This window comes from Helianthus annuus, chromosome 10 (genome assembly GCF_002127325.2).
Source record: "Helianthus annuus cultivar XRQ/B chromosome 10, HanXRQr2.0-SUNRISE, whole genome shotgun sequence".
NCBI lineage: Eukaryota > Viridiplantae > Streptophyta > Magnoliopsida > Asterales > Asteraceae > Helianthus > Helianthus annuus.
The window spans coordinates 32,861,693-32,881,686 of NC_035442.2; the positions used below are offsets into that span (position 1 = coordinate 32,861,693).

The 19,994-nt window shown below is 38.9% G+C and overlaps 1 long non-coding RNA gene across 1 annotated transcript; it reads right to left on the reverse strand.

Annotated features, from left to right (window-relative positions):
• Positions 1-10,930: 10,930 nt before the first annotated feature.
• LOC118482954 lies at positions 10,931-12,505 on the reverse strand. The gene is made up of 3 exons (XR_004869340.1): positions 12,335-12,505; positions 11,660-11,889; positions 10,931-11,560 (listed from the first exon to the last, which is right to left on the reverse strand). It is a non-coding gene; the product is annotated as an uncharacterized LOC118482954 (long non-coding RNA).
• Positions 12,506-19,994: the final 7,489 nt, after the last annotated feature.

The following is a 19,994-nucleotide window of genomic DNA, read 5'->3' on the forward strand; positions in this document are numbered from 1 at the left end:
CTCTATCTATATCCATTCATTTACTAAACGAACAAACATAAACAAACTTCTCACCAAATGATTCACAAACGGTTGATTAAACATTCGACTCCATTACCGCCCTAGGTTTTCATACTATTTCTAGTACACATCTTAAACAGGAGGGGCTTAATAGCAATTAGCCCTTTCTCTTTCTCTAGCCCATCATCTTACTATAAATTAAACGAGATGTTAAGTTATTAAGTAGAAAAAGTTGGCAAATCAAAGTTGTCAATTACCAAAAAGTAAATCACGATTTTAGCCTCTGTGGTTATATCACTTTTATCCATTTAGCCCAAAAAAGAATTTTTTAACATCTGAATCCCCAACGTCTTTTTTTCTAACATTTTTGGCCCCTAACATCTTTTTCTAACCCTTTTGGCCCCTAACATTTAATGGGTAGGGTTAGTATTAGGGGCCAAAAGGGTTAGAAAACAAGACATTGGGGGCTCAAATGTTAAAAAAATTCTTTTTTGGGCTAAAAGATAAAAGTGATATAACCATAGGGGCCAAAATTGTAATTTACTCATTACCAAAAGTTAAAAGTGAATGCTTAACTTATCTAGTTTGAGAGTATGAATTGAAAGAACTAAAAATATAGAGATTAAAAAGTAAGAGTATAAGGATTAAAATTGTAATATATGAAAATTGAAAGGAAATAAATGTATAGAAGCTAAATGTGGATTTTAGTAAAAGTTGAGGACTTAAAAGACAAAGGTCCTACACGACCTTTGTCAACCGGACAAGAAAACATGCTGGTGGAATGTTATTGGTTAGTACACATTATCACAAATATGAAATTCTATTGGCTAGTACATTGGACAGGTTCTAGAAGGATTCTGGTGCACGTAACTGTGGTTGCGAGTCGGAACCCTTGGTTGCGACTCGAGACCAAAGCATGATGAACCGAGACGGGCTTCAGGGACTCAAGACCGACTAAGTCTCGACTCGAGACGACCTGATCTTGACTCGAGACTGGGCTCGAGACTCCTGAGATTGCGACTCGCAAGCAGCACACTCGAGACCAAAACGTGATTCTTCGAGATCTCCCGGTTGCGACTCGAGACCGTGTATCCTCGAGTCGAGACCACCCTTGTCTCGACTGGGCTGCCTACGTGTTATTGGGCCACGACTTGTTGGGCTATCCGTTGACTGGGCTGCATGTGTATCTGTTACTGTTTGTGAAAATGTTAGGACAGGCCCAAGAACCCAACTGTTTGAATGTATGCATGCTAAGTGTGTCTATACGTGTTTGCTATACGTGATTACTTGTACCCCAACTTGACCTATATTTGGTAACCATGCTAGAACGTGGTGACCAACGTGATTTACCGGATAATTAATCTACCGAGCAACCCAAGGTGAGTTCACAACTTAAAGCATGCGTTCCCGGTGGTTTGGGAAACGGAACTAAAAACAACACTATCCCCTTGTGAGGGATACAACTTACTTTTCTTCCCTTGTTATTGGGAACCTTTAGTTAATTACTGTTTATACGGAATGCAACAAGCAGCACTAAACGAAACTCTATCACTTAAGTCCCTACTACTTAATACCGATTAGTCGCCAGGGCCAGGCGAACGGGTTATTAGTTGATAGCGCTATTTAGGTCTTACCAACCTCACACCGTGCCCGTGTATGGGATCGGGAGTGAACTAATGGACTCTGGCATTCGTTAATGATGATAGAACATTGACATCGGGGCATTCTGCGGAAACATACGGTTACCTAGTATTCGGTATTGGAAAAACAGTTTAGTCGCTTACTTTTGGGGTAGCTCCCCTTGGCATGTATAAACGGGTAAATTAACTGGTGAAACAAGTTTTTGGTAATTAAAACTGGACAACTAGTGAACTCACTTAGCATTATTGTTGACACCTTACTGCATGCTTTGCAGGTAACCAGTGACTGAGGAGCTGCTGCTTGGGGATGTGTAGTGTTCGTCCACCCCGGTGTTGGGTGTTAAATAAACATGAACTATGAACCTTGTTTAAAATTGTTTTACTTATGCTTCCGCTACTTACTACTATTTGAACTTAAAACTTTAAACTCTGAACTTGATATTTGCTAATCGTATGGTTAGTAAGTATTACTTTGGCTATTAATCCAATTATTCAGTATAATTGGTGGCTGGATCCTGGTCGGTCACGCCCTCAAGCGGACGGTACACCGCAGGTGGAATTTGGGGGTGTGACAGATTTATAGGTAACTAGGGTTTCACTTCTAGTCTTCAACTCATCGGACTGCTGAACTTTCGAACCAACACCAATCGAATATCTCGATAATCAGGTATAATCCATGACTTATGGATCTTAATTTCTATTTAATTGGTTAATTGATTATAGATCTGGTGAAACATGCGATTTAAAACGATCGTAATTGTTCATAGTTACTTTTTTAAGCTAGACTTGATAGATCTGTATGTGCATCATGATTTTCAGTTCAGTTAGTGTGTAGTTCTGTATTTCGTTTTGATGTTGATTAGCGTTTCGAGAAATAGTAGCATAAATCAATATATGATTATATGAAGTTGCAATTTCAAGTAATTTTGTCTCAATTATTTATCCTGATTATACAGTGAAGGGGTATGGTCCTAGATAGGGCTGTTCACGAGCTGATTCGAACCGAGCGGATCTTTGCTCGTACTTGACTCGTTTACAACCGAGCGAAATATGAAAGAGCATATTCGAGTGCGTACGCGAGCGGCGAGCGAGAAACGAGCGACGAGTAATTTGGACAACCACAGATTTAGTATGTTTCCTTCGATGTCTCCGCTATCGGGTCACGATTAAGGTCCAACTGCCCGAGCATGACACTAAGATTGAGGTCAGATCGTCGGAGGATGAGTCTCTGGTTGAGGTAGGTGAGACGATGAACATACAACAAAGAACAATTGTCGCATTGTGGCGTATGGTGATAGCAAGAAACGATTGATGATGGCGCTTGATGAGAGAAAGATGTCAAATATTGTCGCTTCACAACTTAGAGTTTTAGTTTTAAATTTGGTGTTATTTATTTATTTGTGGTTTGATTAGCTAGTATGGATAAATATAATTGTATATTTGAGTATAGTGGTCCAAATCTAATAGAGCGATATGTATAAAATATGAATATACATGTAATTTGTGTGTGCATATATAATTATATATGTAATAAATTAATAAAAATTAATTTGAGCTGAGCGGACCTTTGCTTATGCTTGGCTCGTTTGCAAACGAACCAAACCGAGCGAGCATATTCTAAGCGTTTTCCGAGCGATCGGCGAGCGAGCAAGATCAGGACCAAAACAAGATGTATTCCAAGTTGCGCGCGAGGTTAGGACCGAAACAAGATCAGTTTTAACACTTAGCTCCTTGGATAAAAGATCTGGCTTCCTTGACCTTGCGCCAACAGCACGGGATATACCTGGGGTCGCGCGGAGGCAAGAAGTGCAAGTAAACATCAGACAAGTACAAAAGACACAAGTGGTAGAGCAGTGAGCCAATAAGCGTCTAACAGGCTGTTCCTGATCGTGCTGCACGATGGACAATTGTACAGGAGACAAAAAGGTTTACAAGGACGTATACAGATGAACAGTAACATTTTCTCTCTCATTCACTCACAACTACTTTTTATACTTTTTATATTATAAAAACTCTATACGTATAATTTGATTGTATAGATGTGAATGCTCTAACAGGTTCATGTTTGTATATGTTGTGGCATTGGGCTATTCTATGTGAACATTTTCCAATGTGAACAGTAGTAATTATATATAATATTTATTGGTCCTTGTATAAAGATATTTATTAGTCTGACTTTGTTTGAAGGATATTTTTTCTTTAAATAACTTAATTTTTAACTTTGAACTTTAATGATGTTATATTGTTATTATATGATCTCTAATCTTTAATAAGTTTTTTTTTCTTTTTTTTTTTTTGATAAATGAGTTATGTTTATACCTCTGAACTTTATAACATTTTTTATACGAAAGTTTAATAATAATTTTTTTTATAAATGATTTGCGTTTCGATCCCCAAACTTCAATAGAGTTATCATACGGCACTTAAAGTTTAGTAAAATTAATTTTGTACAATTATTTTCATTACCTCTTTTTTATTTTATGTATTATTTACTTAACTTATTATAATTAAAGTTATTTTTTAACTTTAGAGTTTATACATGTTATTTAATTGTGTTACTTGCTTATTTTTACCGTTGTTTAGATTAAAGAGTACATGGTGAAAATTAACCCTTCAATATACCAGAGAACAAATTAAATTATTGTTTTACTTACCTTATCGTAGTTAAGGCTAACTTTTAACTTTAAAAATGTTTGCTTAACCATGTTGTTTTATGCCATATAAATTAGCCTGCATGGTCTATAATAACCCACCGATATATCATGTAACAAATTCATTTTCGCCAACATCCTCCTATGACCCGTCGCGAAGTGCGGGCTCCGATGCTAGTTGGTTTTATAATAAAAAAGCCCACTTCAGACAATTAGAGCCCTTAGGTTTAAAAAAATGCCCAATTATATAAGTTAGGGCAGGCCTCAGGTTTTAACTTCTCTTCCTGCAACAATTGGCCATTGCATAAGCTACAATGGCTGGAGACGGTGTAAGACAAAACAAAATCCGATCATCCCATCTTAACACTTCTATATTCTCTCTTTAAAGGGTGAGTTTCAAAAGTTTATGGGGTGCGATTATAAAATTTAAAGGGGAGTTAACAAACTACAACAGATTTTATGATATGATCCAGAAACCAGTTGACCCAAACCCGCAAACCCGACCAGGTAGTAACCCAGCAACCGATTCAGTTAAGAAGGTAGAAAATGGATCTCCACTTCCAGCCACATAAAGAGAAGACCATTTCTAATTTAGTTGTCTCATTGCATTTTCACATTCCTGCATTAATTATTTAGGATCAAATTTAGCTGCATAATTCCTTATAAATTGTCTTTTATTTTGCATTAAGAAAACAAGAAGAAAATTGTTCCAGTTCTTGTGTTTTTTTACTTTAATCTTCTCGAGAGTGGTCCTCTCGAACTAACCTTGAAGGTGTATGGTCCCGAATTGCGCACCAGGCTTGGGCGCGAGTGACCATCACCTGACTTTTTTTCCCAATCGACAAAGAGCTTGCCATAGTTTGTGCAGGCACGCGCGAACCCAGTTTGCTTTTCCACTTGGGAAAAGATGAGGATCTCACCTTGTATATGAAAATGGCTGTTTTCGGCAACATACACGGAATGCCGTAATTGCTACTAAAGATGACGGTAGTTACTACATTCACTTTCTGTCAAACACATCTCCATGCTGCTGTCCTGCGCGGGCGCGCGCGTGACGGCGAAGGAAGTGCAGAGTGATGTACAAATGTGTTTGACCTATATGTGCACAATTTACCGCACGTTGCGAAGCTGCGCAACCCCGCATCCTATTGTTATACAAGTGGAACTGTCACTTTGACTTCTGTGACCAACCGGCAAGTGGTATGCGTGGGTACTGACAAGAGCGGTCAGCTGACCGTCCAATATGCATCTGCCCAGCCCACTTGCATGAAAGCTGATAGACAGACTGACAACCCCATTAGACCACGCGGCGGGTGTTTCTTCGTGCAATTGGTACAACAGGACACGTGGCAACACCTCCGCGTGCGCCCAACACTTTCGTGACCTACGCTCCTGTCAAGTCTATGAAAAGCTGCAAGTTGTGAGTCGGGCCCTCGGCCTATCAAGTGGCCCATTGACCCTTCTTCACTCTTCGACTATAAATACCCACTTCGAACCAGGTTTGAGGTAATGCTAATCTGCTCACTCACAATTACTACTTAACACTTATCTTGCTTCCAAAGAAAATACTTATTCTCACGCCGAAACGTGGTAACAAGGAGCAACCCCCACCCCATTCTCCTTGTTGCGACTCACGGTGTGTTTCACTGTGCAGGTGACATATTAGAAGGCAACCCAGCCATCGATCGAGGAATGTAGGGATTAACACTACTTGACGAAATTCGACCCGTAGACTAACCTCTTGGTTAACCACTCTTTTTCAAACCTCTAACCAGGGGCGGACCTAGAGTGATAGAAGGGGCAACCTCCGTTGCCCCTTGACGTTCCGGTGACGCTCCGAAGGTAGTGTAAATTTTAGAAAAATTTGACGTTTTTTCGATTTCGTTACCCCTTTTTATTGAAATGTTACCCCTATGCGGATCTTCTAGATCCGCCACTTCCCCTCTAACATTTTGCCATCAGATTATGGTGAAGATCCTAAATCAAAATACACATAACATTATAACTACCAAGTGCGGTTGATCGACCGTGCATATCAATAAAATTTGTCTAGACAAAAAAGAAAATGTAATACGTTTTTTAGTAGAAGAGATAATTTAAAACAAAAGCGTAACCTTAAGACAACAATTTCTATAAACACAAAAATAAAAAAAATGTAAATCTTTCAAATTTCTATAAACACAGAAATAAGAAATGTAAATCTTTCAAAAATAAACACTTTCTATAAACACAAAAATGAAAAGTGCAACTTACCCGAACATTTTCTATAAACACAAAAATAAAAAATGTAAATCTTTCAAACCACCTCATTCAAAATCAATATACTCTTGAGTTAATTCCTGAAGGGGTATGATCCTAAATTCTGCGCCGATCAAACGAGTAAATCTCAAGTCGCGCGCGAGATCATTTCAAGTTAAACCAAATTGATAACTTACCCGACCTTGCCGGCTAAACATATGTGTTCCAAGTCGCGCGTGAGGTCAGGACCAAAACAAGATCAATTTTGACATTTAGCTCCTTGGATAAAAGACCTGGCTTCTTTGACCTTACGCCGACAGCACGGGATATACCTGGGGTTGCACGGAGGCAAGTAGCGCAAGTAAACATCGGACAAGTATAAAAGGCACAAGTGGCAGAGCAGTGGGCCAATAAGCGTCCAACAGGCTGTACCTGATCGTGCTGCACGATGGACAATCGTATAGGAGACAAAAAGGAATACAAGAACGTATACGTGTCACCAATCAACGTGCGCCAACCACTGCTCCACGATCTCTACTTAGCTGATGATAGACCAGACAACAAGGAAAATCGTTAGGACACGTGGATCCATTTAGTATACGCCAGCTACCCTCTCGCCTGGAATCACTAACAGTCATGGCAGAGGACATAATGGATATTCCTTGTTGTCGTCTGCAAGCCCAAGGCCCATCAGCCTATCTCTTTCACAAACCACCTCGGCTATAAATAGGGAACTTCACCTCCAAGTTTAAGAATCGCTCTCTTACTTAATACATACACTATTATCCTCAAAACAATTACTTATTCTCACGCCGGGGGATGGTTACAAGGAAAACCCCATATTCTCCTCCTTGTAACGAGCTTATGGTGTGTTGATTGTTTTGCAAAATTCTCACAGCTGTTTAGACGAGACACTAACCACAAACTAATCACTAGATTAGTTTGGTGTTTTTTTAATTCCAAAATTCAAATCAAAGCCAAAGACAGTCACACATTTAATAAAAAAATAAAACTTAACATGATTGGATGATAGCTATTAGGGCCCATCCTCCTCTTCCTCACACCATGAATTAGACCACACGTCCACACCCCTCCCCTTTAGGTCCTCCATTCACGCCCCTTGAGCCAGTGTATAACACCTAATCACACCAACAATTTTGCCACTCACCAGGGCGTGAATCGATTACAACCAACCATATATACGGTCCACTGGACTTTTAGATACAAAAGGTCATATAATAATTTTTTTTTTCAGTGTCACATAATATACATAGGCAAAAGATCAAATACAAATAATCTTAACATACTAAACATACAAATTGAAGGAAAACCCAAAAAGACAAGGTGGCATTTTTGTAATTACCACCAACTATCAAAGTTACAACCAAAAATACCTAAAAAAACACAAATTTTTTTTTAACATTTTTTATTAAAAAATCGCTACATTTCGTTAGCAAAAAAAAAAAAAAAAAAAAAATTTTTTTTGGCTGCTACTAAAAGTAGCGATTTTTTAATAAAAAATGTTAAAAAAAATAAAATAAAATAATTTGTGTTTTTTTTTTATTTTTTTAGATTTTTTTAGGTTTTTTGGGGGTTTAGTTTTTAGCATTTTAGCTTGGGGGGGGGGGGGGTTAGGTTTTTTTTAGGTTTTGGGGGGGGGGGGGGTGGGGGGGTTAGGTTTTTTTAGGTTTTTGGGGGTGGGGGGGGGGGGGTTAGGTTTTTTTAGGTTTTTGGGGGGGGGGGTAGGTTTTTTTTAGGTTTTTGGGAGGTGGGGGGTGGGGGGTTTAGGTTTTTTTTGGGGGTGGGGGAGTGGTTAGGTTTTTTTAGGTATATTTGTAGAGTAACTTTGATAGTTATTGATAATTACAAAAATGCCACCTTGTCTTTTTGAGTTTTCCTTCAATTTGTATGTTTAGTATGTTAAGATTATTTGTACAAGAACTTTACCCAATATACATAAAGGGTTGTTTCAACTTTTTTTGAAGGCATAAGTCAAAATCCAATTATGGGGCCCTTTTTTCTTCTTAGATTGTTATAAACGATACTTCATTTGTGTTTGGAACTAAGTAAAAATCCAAACAGGCTAAAACAATAAGTTTGCACCACTATTAACTAACAGGGGTGGCCCTGGGGGTGGGCGGGGAGCAGTGGCGGACCCAGGAATTTTTCCATCAGGGTGCGGAATATTTTTAAAAATTTTAGGCCCCTAGGTATATAAGTAAATAAATCCGTTCGTATCGCGTCGGGTCGGGTCATGTAAAACAAACGAACATCAAATTAAATTTATATAATCATCAAAAACATGTCAAACCTTGTTACAAACATAATTAAAACGTCGACGCCCTACGGGTTTTCATTTTTTGAAATCTATCCAAAACATCATCTAAAATAATTTCTTAAGCAATTCTTTCTCTATATAACATAAGTTCATCGCTCCATAACATAATGTTTCAATTTTAATTTTAATTTTCAACTATTCATGCCCTAGAAATCATAACGTAAGTTGTAATCACCCTAAAAATATATAAACAACATAATCACCCTAAAAATCATCAAAACAACCATAAACAACGTCAAAATACACAAAATTTTAAACTTATTTAACAACTTTATTACCCTTTTTTCTCCTATAATATCAACCAAAATCATCAAAATAACAAAGAAACTTACCCGTTTTCGGATTTCGGTTAAATTTGGTGTCAAACGACGGTGGTATGGTGGCTGATTACGGTGGTCACCGGCTGTTGGACTGTTGTCATTGGGTGATGTTGTTCGTTGGCAGTGCAGGAACGCAAGAGAGAGAGCGGGAGAGAATTTCTAAAGGTTTTGGGCTTTAATTATTTTATTATAGTCTGAAATATTGTTGGGTTTGGTTAATGGACTAAGACTTAGTGGGCTAGCTAGTTAGGAATTATAAGTGGGTAAAGGTATGTGTATTTGCCATTTGGGTTTAGTTAGTTAGGTATTAAAAGTTATATAATTTAGGTATATTTTTTTTAAATAAGAGTTTACTAAAAAAATCTAAAATATAAATTGATAACACTTTTTACCTAAGGGGTGCGGACGAAAAAATTTCAAGGGTGCGGTCGAAAAATTCCAAGGGGTGCGGACGAAAAATTCCAAGGGGTGCGGACGGGATTTTCGACGGAACTTAGCACTATTTTTTTTTCCCCGGGGGTGCACCCGCCCACCTTGGGCTATACTTGGGTCCGCCCCTGGCGGGGAGGACCACCGGCCAGGGCGATATGTATATGTAAAAAAGAAAAATTTATTAGGGTATACCCATACAAACACCAAAATAGATCCACTAACAAAACTATTCTTATGGTTTAGATTAGTTATTAGTCATTGGCATTAGGTTTAGACCTTTAGTGAGCCCAATATTCAGTTTCGTTAAGGTCTAAGGGCATGTTTACCCATACAAACACCAACATAGGTCCACTTACAAAACTATTCTTATGGTTTAGATTAGTTATTAGTCATTGGCATTAGATTTAGACGTTTAGTGAGTCCAATATCCAGTTTCGTTAAGGTCTAAGGGCACGTTTTTCGAGCTCGAACATGGTACACGAATTCTTAAGGCCGGCCCTGACTATTAATAGTTCGCATATTAATTTTCTTTTAAGTGTGATCCTTATATTTTTGAAGGCCCTAGGTATAAGCCTGAATTACTTACTATAGGCAGTGAGAGAACCAGATTTTTATAACCGAGGAGGGGGGGGGGGCACAATACAATTATTAATTATTAAATACACCAACGAATATTGATTACTTTTTTTGATTATATACTACGACTCATATTACGATTTTAAGATATATCTACAATCAATTTATGTGTTAAGGTTTTTTTTCCTGTTCTAAAGTATGTTATATTCACTAGTGGGGAACTCGTACGTTACGGCGGAGTTGATAATACGGGTGTGAATATAATTCAAACCTTAACGCGCTTCGTGCCGGGGTAATTTTTCAATGGCTACAGGAGATAGTTAAATTAGGGCATACTCTGTTCTGTACATAGTTTGGCACAACAAAATGTTTTGAGGGTTCTTAAGTTTACATTAAACATAGGAAGCAACAATTGTTATAAAGAAATGCGCAGTCTCCTTAGACTTAGAAACTTTCGTTAGAAATGCTGTTTTCCAAAAAAAGCTTGGGCTTGTTTTCAAAGACTATAAAACTAAAATGTTAATATGAATTCAAAAAAGATAGAGAAAGCACAACATATTAGCTAAATGTACACGCATTGTTGACATTTTCACGTACTTAAAAAGTTAATATAGTGAGGTTTCTTGATGCTTCTAAATAAAAATAAAAATAATTAACAAAACTTAAAAGAAACTTGCATGTGCTTGACCGATTCATTACTATAAATTGGAACCTCAGCTGAGTGTTCCTGTAAATACAGAGGAGAAGATGATATATTAGATTAATTACTCGTATATCAACATAGAAATATCTTGAATAAACCCTACATGGAATGCTAGGATTCCCCTTTCAATACGTAAAAAGAAGAATAATAAGTTGCATAAAAGGAATGTAAAGAACATAATTAGTAGTGCCAAGTTATTCTTTAAATCCGTAAAAAGTTGCATAAAAAGCCAGTTAAAATGAACCATTCAATAAATGCAAACCCTCATATAACAGTTTTCAATATTATGGAAGTTACAATCTTATCCTTCTCAAATAACTTACACACCCTTAACTCGCAACAAAAGCAAGCAATTTTGACCTGTTCACAAATGAATGAGATGTCTAATCAATAAAATAGCCTCTTTGTCATTTATCTAATTATATCCTATCAATATAAACACCTTTGCAATATAAATGGGTGCCTACAATTTCACACTAAATGAAAAAGTTGCATGTTGAAATCTTAACACCCAAAGCAAATCCTACAGCATCCATTGCTAGGCTCATAAAAAAACTGCTCGACCTCAAATACCAGCAACACTTTTTGCGCGCAGTGGTTGTGGATGAGAAGAGAACTCCACAGTATCACACTCAGGCAATGAATACCAAATTTGTGGCCTCCTTGTGAGCAAAGCAGGCAATAATGGTTAGTATCAAGGTCAGAGTTAGATGTTACAATAATAATGTTTAATAAAAGAAAATAGTTAGTATAAATCTTACCAACTCCAATGGCATAGACGTTCTTTAACCCACTTACCCACCCATAACTTCATGAGTGATAAGATCACCGTTATCCCATACAGTAAAGTGTGGTTGCCTTAGAAACTTGGCTAGTGCTTTCCTCCATTTCTCTGGTCCACATATCCGCGCATTTGCATACTCCTTATTATATATTTCTGATGCGGTATTTGGTCCACCGAGATATAGAATATTTTTCATTGGAATTCCAGCTGTAACAAGACCAGAAATAAACTCAATCTTTCTTTTCAGTCAAAACAAGAACAAGAAGAATAACGAAATAGTTGGCCCGCTTAGTATTCCTTGATGAAGCAAAAAAGTTCAGAAAAGATTACAAAAGTAATAGAGATGCTTATCCCTATTTAATAGTTAACCTAACCCCACAAGCTAATTTAAATTAAAAAAAAAAAAAAACAAAAACTTGAGAAGCATATCCTACGACATCTTTATATCAAAATAAGCGGGGAAACCGCGCGTTGCGGTGGAGTCCAGAATACGGGATGAGAACATAATTCAAACCATAAAACAATAAAAAGAAATCACGTATGAGTTGTATCCATAAGTCTTGGTAAGTGTATATATAAAGAAGAAAGAATATACTAATTAGTAACTTCATGTCAACAATAAGTCTTGGTCAACAAAGTGATAAGTTGAAACCTGTATCAAGCATCTGGACACCAGACACATAATAGTTTATCTTCCCCGCCAATTGCAATAATTAGGTTTTTCCATGAAACACATGTATGACTGTTACGCTTGGCTGGTGGAATTCCTGTTGTTGCCACTCGTTTCCATACCATCGTGTCTGAAAAGAATGGATAAAAATGCCATTTACATTATAATACTGATAGCATGTAAAGATACACCTAACACTCACCTGTATTTAATATGTATAAAGAGTCAAAATACTCTTCAACAAGTGCAAGAATGTGGCCTTCCCCTATTAGAAATAGTGTAATCCACGTATTTGTGGCTGAAAACAGTTATACTTCCAAAATTCCCATAGATAACCGGAGTTGGCCACAAAAAAATAAAAAATATAAGATATAACTGAAAGTGGCTTTATACCAAACAAAAAATTATAAGAAAACTACTTACCATATAGATTGGGACTTCATGTATACCAACCAAGTATAACCAGAGTAGGTTAACACTTTAATACCAATAAAAATGACCCATACACGAACGTTCATTCATATCCGCCTCGAACATTAACTCGAGGTAAGGAAACAACCTGGCCACCCCTAACTCTAAACCCATTCCTTACTTCCTTTATTGTACTTGGACCACCATTTATATGCCTATGACCCGACTACACTTGACTTTGACCCAAACAGACCTTGACCCAACTACACCTGACCTGACCAGACTTGAACTTTGGCTCAACGGGGCATACCTTTGTGACTCCTTTCAGCCGTTAAAACTGAAAGATATGATGTAGTGGCTGGTGGTCCCTTGTCACCTCCATCAAATATTTCAACAATCCATTAAGACTCCTTAATAGCCAAAATAGAAGCTCCTTTTCTTCCAATAAGGACCCACATCTTCCATGGTGGAACATCAACAACCGATAGGATTTCTTCATCGGGAGCATTAGGGGACATGGGGTGGATACGTTATTTACCGTGATACAATAGTATCACTCGTGGAACACCGCCGCCTCTATTGTTTATCACGAGTTATAGGAATAACTCGTTGAATGTATAACGCGTTGAACTTGATCAAATGAATGTGTATTTCTTGTACATTGGGTATTAATACTTGTACATTGGAATCTCATCACTAGTGATACCCCCCCCCCCCCCCACATTTCTATCACTAGTGATATAATATTGGGTGATGACATGGCATGATTTGATTGGATAGTGGGAGTGATAAAAATCCATCACTAGTGACCACCCCACCTCCCCTTATATCAGTATTAATGTATTAATGTTCTCTGCAGTAAACCATTTAATTAGAAATATACAAATAAATAATGTTGTCTATTTAGGAACTTACATGAACAAAAAAAAATCAAGTAAAATTACAAAGAAAAAGATACAAATAACATACCAGGACCCCGCCACTGTTTACCTCGCCCCATGTCGCTGCCCTCATATAAACATTTTATAAAGTTTTGAGATCAATGATCGAGTTTAATTGTAACATCCTGACTTTTCGAGCATTTATTTATATTAAAATTATAATAATATATAACTGAAGATTTCGATTCTAGATAAAAAACATATAAGTAGGTTTTATAATATATAACTGCGGATCAGATAATTAAGATTAACATTACAAAAATAACGATCTACAGAACAAGTTCTTCATCATCATCACAATCTACAGGACCCACTTCTTTGCCACCAGGCTCTTCCCTCTAGTCCTCTTCAACTCAATCTCATCTACGAACAGCCACCAAGCAAAAAAAGAGAAATTCAATTATAGAAAATAGTAATGGTGAAACAAAAGCGTTGCAAAAAGTGAAGTTCCACAAATTCAAACCTGGTTTATGCAGATCCACTGAAGTTCAAATTAGATCAAGAAAAGACAGATTTACGACTGGGATGGTGATGAAAGATCAGACCTAATCGAACTCAAAACAAAAAGTCTATATATGATGCAAACCAAAAACCCTAGAGAAACACACAATTAATCATAACCACTTACTATTTCACCTGTTCGTATCCAAGCAACTGTAGAATAAAGAAATCGAATCTCTGATATGTAACACCTCGAACTTTTGCGTCCAATAATGTGTTAACACGTGTCATTTGATTACACGTGGCATTTATATTAAATAAAGGACAAATTTTGACAAACCTTGAAAGTATATAAATTCGAGGGTTATAAATGTCAAACAAGGGTAAATATACTGTATAGTAACCCTAAATGGTGCTTGTACATTCAAACGAATAAATGATGGATCGTACGGAAGCGAAACACGAAAGGAAGTGAGAGATTACAAGCTACAGGGGTTAACTGTGTCAACATGTTTAATTATACCTCTTAGTGACCCTTTAACGTTCCCAAAGCTTTGTAACAGTGTTATACACTCACTAAAATATAATATATAAATTTCGCGAAGTTTCGTTATGAAACAGGAAAGTTACGATCGAATTCGTATAAGAAGGGTTAAAAGCGTCAATCATGAAAGTTAAGACTTTCTGAATAAATTAATAAACTAACCGGGGACTTTATAATGCGGGTAAATAACACGAGGCCCCTATCGTTAAATAACCGAGGGCCAAACCGCAAAGTTACCCCTTCAAACCCGAAAGGTCAGGTAAATCATTACGAAAGATTTCGTTATTAATTACCAGGATTTCGTAATCATTTCAAAAGATTTTAAAAATCTGAAAAACAGGCCCTACGCGACCCGCATTGCATGTTTGGTTAAGTTGAGGCGGGCCGCGAGCCTCCTCTTTTACTCGTCTGGTATTTAAATCCCAGGCGGCCCGCATTAGAAACGCATGGAACTCCCATGCGGGCCGCATTAGACGCCCAGATGCAGAATGTTTGGACAGACTTGCCTTTTGAGCTTGTGAACGATCAAATCTTCAATTAATGAAGCATGGGCGCCCCCTACTCGACCCATACACCTTAGGGACACCTGCCCATGATCCATGATCAGTATAGGCCAATGTGGAATGATCTTGGGGTTCATTTTTCACTATAAAAGGCCATGTTGTGGTTACAACATTCACACAACTCAAAACACAATTTCTGATCATTCTAAGAAGCTCCCAAGCATCCATCTCTGCTCTATAAGCAAGACTCAACTTCTGTAAGTGATCTAACCCTTTGTGGTTTCACATTTCCATAGTTTTAGCCTATAAACACAACCGTCGTAACTAACGGTTGTCATTACAATAACTTGCAAATGGTTCAGTCTTATGACGGATCAAAAGTGGTTATGAGTTGGTATTTATGTGGGTAATAAACCTCTAAAAAGGTTCCCCCTGATCACCAATCTAACTATGTCAAATATCGAGTCAAACGTGCGGTTAAAAAGTCAACAGAAAGCTATTTTAGCGATTTATGCATAATCTGTAATGTATATGTTATGAAACCTGTTTTGACACTTATAAAACATGATATTAAGTATATAAACTTGTTTGCGCTCGTTTGAATCGATCATTTGCTATATTGACCCGGCCAACCATATTAAAAACATCCATTAGAGGTGTAGTGCCTATGGGCCGTAATAATTGTCTTATAAAGACAAAAGGCAGTGGTAGTCTATGACTCTCTGTCAGAAAGAGGTAAGAGAACTACGGTTCAAACCTCTATGCCTTTGATTCTCTGAAATCTCGACTAAAATTATAAAACATCCTCGTGATTAGGCTTTATGCCGCCAATACTATTTATATAGCTGAAATAGGATATATTCAAATCCTAATATGTAATGAAATAATAAGTTAACCAAATATGGTCTCTGTACCATGGTTGACAAATTGTCATAAAAGACAATTATATAATGATCTCCTGAATAAAATTTTGTTATCTTCTGTAACAGATTCAAGTTACAATGGCGGATCCCAATGGAGAGAATAGCCATACTAATGATGACGAATACGACAATACGCCAGTACATTTGACAGGCGCACAACTGAAGGCTCTGATTGACAATGCTGTTCAGGCAGCTCTTGATCGTCAATATACTGAGTCCCAAGGCAGGACCGTGTCGAAACCACCCTCTAAACCAAAGACACACTCCAAACCACCCTCTGAACCCAAGAAAGATGACGACAAACACTCGTCCACTGAGAACAGCGTTCATCGCGATAGAGAATATACTGATGCATCAAATGCTAAGGGTTGCACCTACAAATACTTTGTATCTTGTAAGCCTCGGGAATTTACAGGGGAGAAAGGTGCTGTTGATTGTATCACCTGGCTAGATGAGATGGACACTATTGTGGACATCAGCGGGTGTGCAGCGAGGGATGTGGTGAAGTATGTGTCACAGTCTTTTAAGGGCGAGGCCCTGGCATGGTGGAGGGCGTTGGTGCAGGAATCTGGTAAGTCTGCTTTGTACAAGATGACATGGGAGGAATTTATTGCTCTCATTAAGGAAAACTACTGCCCTCAGCATGAGGTTGAGAAGATTGAGGCTGACTTTGTGTCACTAGTGATGACGAACCTGGACTGCCAGGCGTATTTGACGAGTTTCAATACCATGTCTCGTCTGGTCCCATACCTTGTGACCCCAGAACCTCGAAGAATCGCCCGTTTTATTGGGGGCTTGGAGCCCGCAATAAAGGCGAGTGTAAAGGCATCTCGGCCGACGACCTTCAAGTCAGTTATTGACCTTTCCTTGTCTCTCACCTTGGACGCTGTCCGTCTGAGGACATTAAGGAGCAAGGAGGCTGAGAAGAGAAAACGTGAGGATGATACCTCACGAAGATCAGGGAAGAAGCACCGTGGAAACGGTGACGGCAAAAAGGGGTCGGAGGCAAAGAAGGATGGGCAAACTGGTGAAAGGCCCAACTGCAAGATCTGCAAGAAACCCCACTCTGGGAAATGCAGATTTGCCTCGAACTCACAGTCGCAATCAAAGACTCCTTCCTGTGGACTATGCAAGTCCAAGGATCATAAGACTGTGGAGTGCAAAAAGATCAAGGATGCAACTTGCTATGGTTGCAACGAAAAGGGGCATATCAAGAGTAACTGCCCTAAGTATGCCAAGAAGGCGGAAGAGACAAAGAAGTCAAATGCGAGAGTTTTTCGCATGGATGCAAAGGAAGCGGTCCAGAACGACAACGTGCTTACAGGTACTTTTCTCGTAAATAATATATTTGCAAGAGTACTATTCGATTCTGGTGCTGATAAATCCTTTGTAGAACAGAAATTTTGCCAACTACTAAATATGCCTATCAAAACCCTTGATGCGAAATACGAAGTAGAGTTAGCGGACGGCACGATAGAAACCGTCTCTACTGTTCTAGAAGGATGTGAAATGTCCATTAAGAACCATTCTTTTCCTTTATCTCTACTTCCCTTCAAATTAGCGGGTTTTGACATTGTGCTAGGCATGGACTGGTTATCTCGTAATCAGGCCCAAATCATTTGCGGCAAGAGGCATATAGTGCTAAAGACTCCGAGTGGTGAATCGCTTACCATTCGAGGAGATACGCAATACGGATTGCCCGAAGACGTATCTATGCTGAAAGCTTCAAGGTGTTTGAACAGAGGCTGTGTAATTTACATGGCTCAGGTGATAATTGAAGAACCGAAGCCGAAGATCGAGGATCTTCCTGTCATTTCTGAATATCCCGAAGTTTTTCCCGAAGAACTACCTGGTTTGCCGCCAGATAGACAAGTGGAGTTCAGAATTGACATCATTCCTGGAGCAGCTCCGATAGCAAGAGCACCTTACAGGCTAGCTCCAACGGAAATGAAAGAACTGAGAACCCAGCTGGATGAACTGCTGGCGAAAGGTTTTATCAGACCTAGTTCATCTCCCTGGGGAGCACCGGTCCTATTTGTAAAGAAGAAGGACGGATCGATGCGGTTGTGCATCGACTACCGAGAGCTAAATAAAGTTACCATAAAGAATAGATATCCTCTACCAAGGATCGATGATCTATTCGATCAGCTGCAAGGAGCGAGCTACTTCTCAAAGATCGACTTAAGGTCGGGCTATCATCAACTAAGGGTCAGAGATGAAGATGTACACAAGACTGCATTTAGGACTCGCTATGGTCATTACGAGTTCCTAGTGATGCCTTTTGGGCTCATAAATGCACCGGTTGCGTTCATGGATCTCATGAATCGCGTTTGCAAGCCGTATTTGGACAAATTTGTCATAGTCTTCATCGACGATATCCTTATATATTCCAAGAACCAAGCAGACCACGAGAAGCACCTTCGTTGCATTCTCGAATTACTACAGCGTGAGAAACTCTACGCCAAATTCTCGAAATGTGAATTCTGGCTACGAGAGGTTCAATTTTTAGGTCACGTTGTAAGTGAGCGTGGTATCCAAGTGGATCCCGCTAAGGTAGAGGCAGTCATGAACTGGCAAGAGCCAAAGACGCCTACCGAAATCCGTAGTTTCCTAGGATTAGCAGGATACTACCGGAGGTTTATTGAAAATTTTTCAAGGATTGCTGCGCCCTTGACTTCCTTGACCAAGAAGAAAGAAAAGTACATTTGGGGCCCAAAGCAGCAAGAGTCCTTCGAAATACTGAAGCAAAAGCTAAGCAACGCACCTGTGTTGACATTACCGGAAGGTACAGATGAATTCGTAGTTTACTGCGATGCATCACACACAGGCATGGGGTGTGTGCTTATGCAGAAGGGCAAGGTGATTGCCTATGCTTCAAGGCAATTAAAGGTGCATGAAAAGAATTACACCACCCACGACTTGGAGTTGGGTGCCGTTGTATTTGCACTGAAGTTGTGGAGGCATTACCTTTATGGTATTAAATTTGTGATTTATTCTGATCACAAAAGCCTCCAGCACCTGTTCAACCAAAAAGAGTTGAACATGAGGCAGCGCCGTTGGATGGAGACTCTGAATGACTATGATTGCGAGATCAGGTACCATCCCGGCAAGGCGAATGTAGTCGCCGATGCCTTGAGCAGAAAGGAAAGGGTAAAACCTATTCGAATCAATGCCAAGAGCATTGAAGTCAAGAACAATTTAATTGAAAGGATATTAGCTGCACAGCGAGAGGCTGTGTTGGAAGCTAATTATCCAAATGAAAAGCTGGGAGTAACTGAGGAGCAGTTGACTCTTAGCAAGGATGGAATCTTGAGGCTGAACGGACGTATATGGGTTCCGATTTATGGAGGACTACGAGATGTTGTTCTCCAGGAAGCCCATAGTTCCAAATACTCAGTCCATCCTGGTGCTGACAAGATGTATCAAGATTTGAAGGCAAATTATTGGTGGATAGGCTTGAAAAAGTCTGTAGCCGCCCATGTAGCAAAGTGCTTGACTTGTGCTCAAGTCAAAGCCGAGCACCAAAAGCCGTCTGGCTTGCTACAACAGCCTGAACTTCCCGAGTGGAAGTGGGAATGCGTAACTATGGACTTCATAACCAAGTTACCCAAAACCAGGAAAGGAAACGATACAATATGGGTCATAGTCGATAGGCTGACTAAATCAGCTCATTTTCTACCCATTAAGGAGACGTATAGCTCCGATATGTTAGCCCAACTTTATGTTGATAAGATTGTAGCCTTACACGGCATACCTGTGTCTATTATTTCCGACAGGGATACTAGATACACATCTCACTTCTGGAAGAGTTTCCAGCAATCTTTGGGCACGCGTTTAAACTTTAGTACGGCTTACCATCCACAGACGGACGGTCAAAGT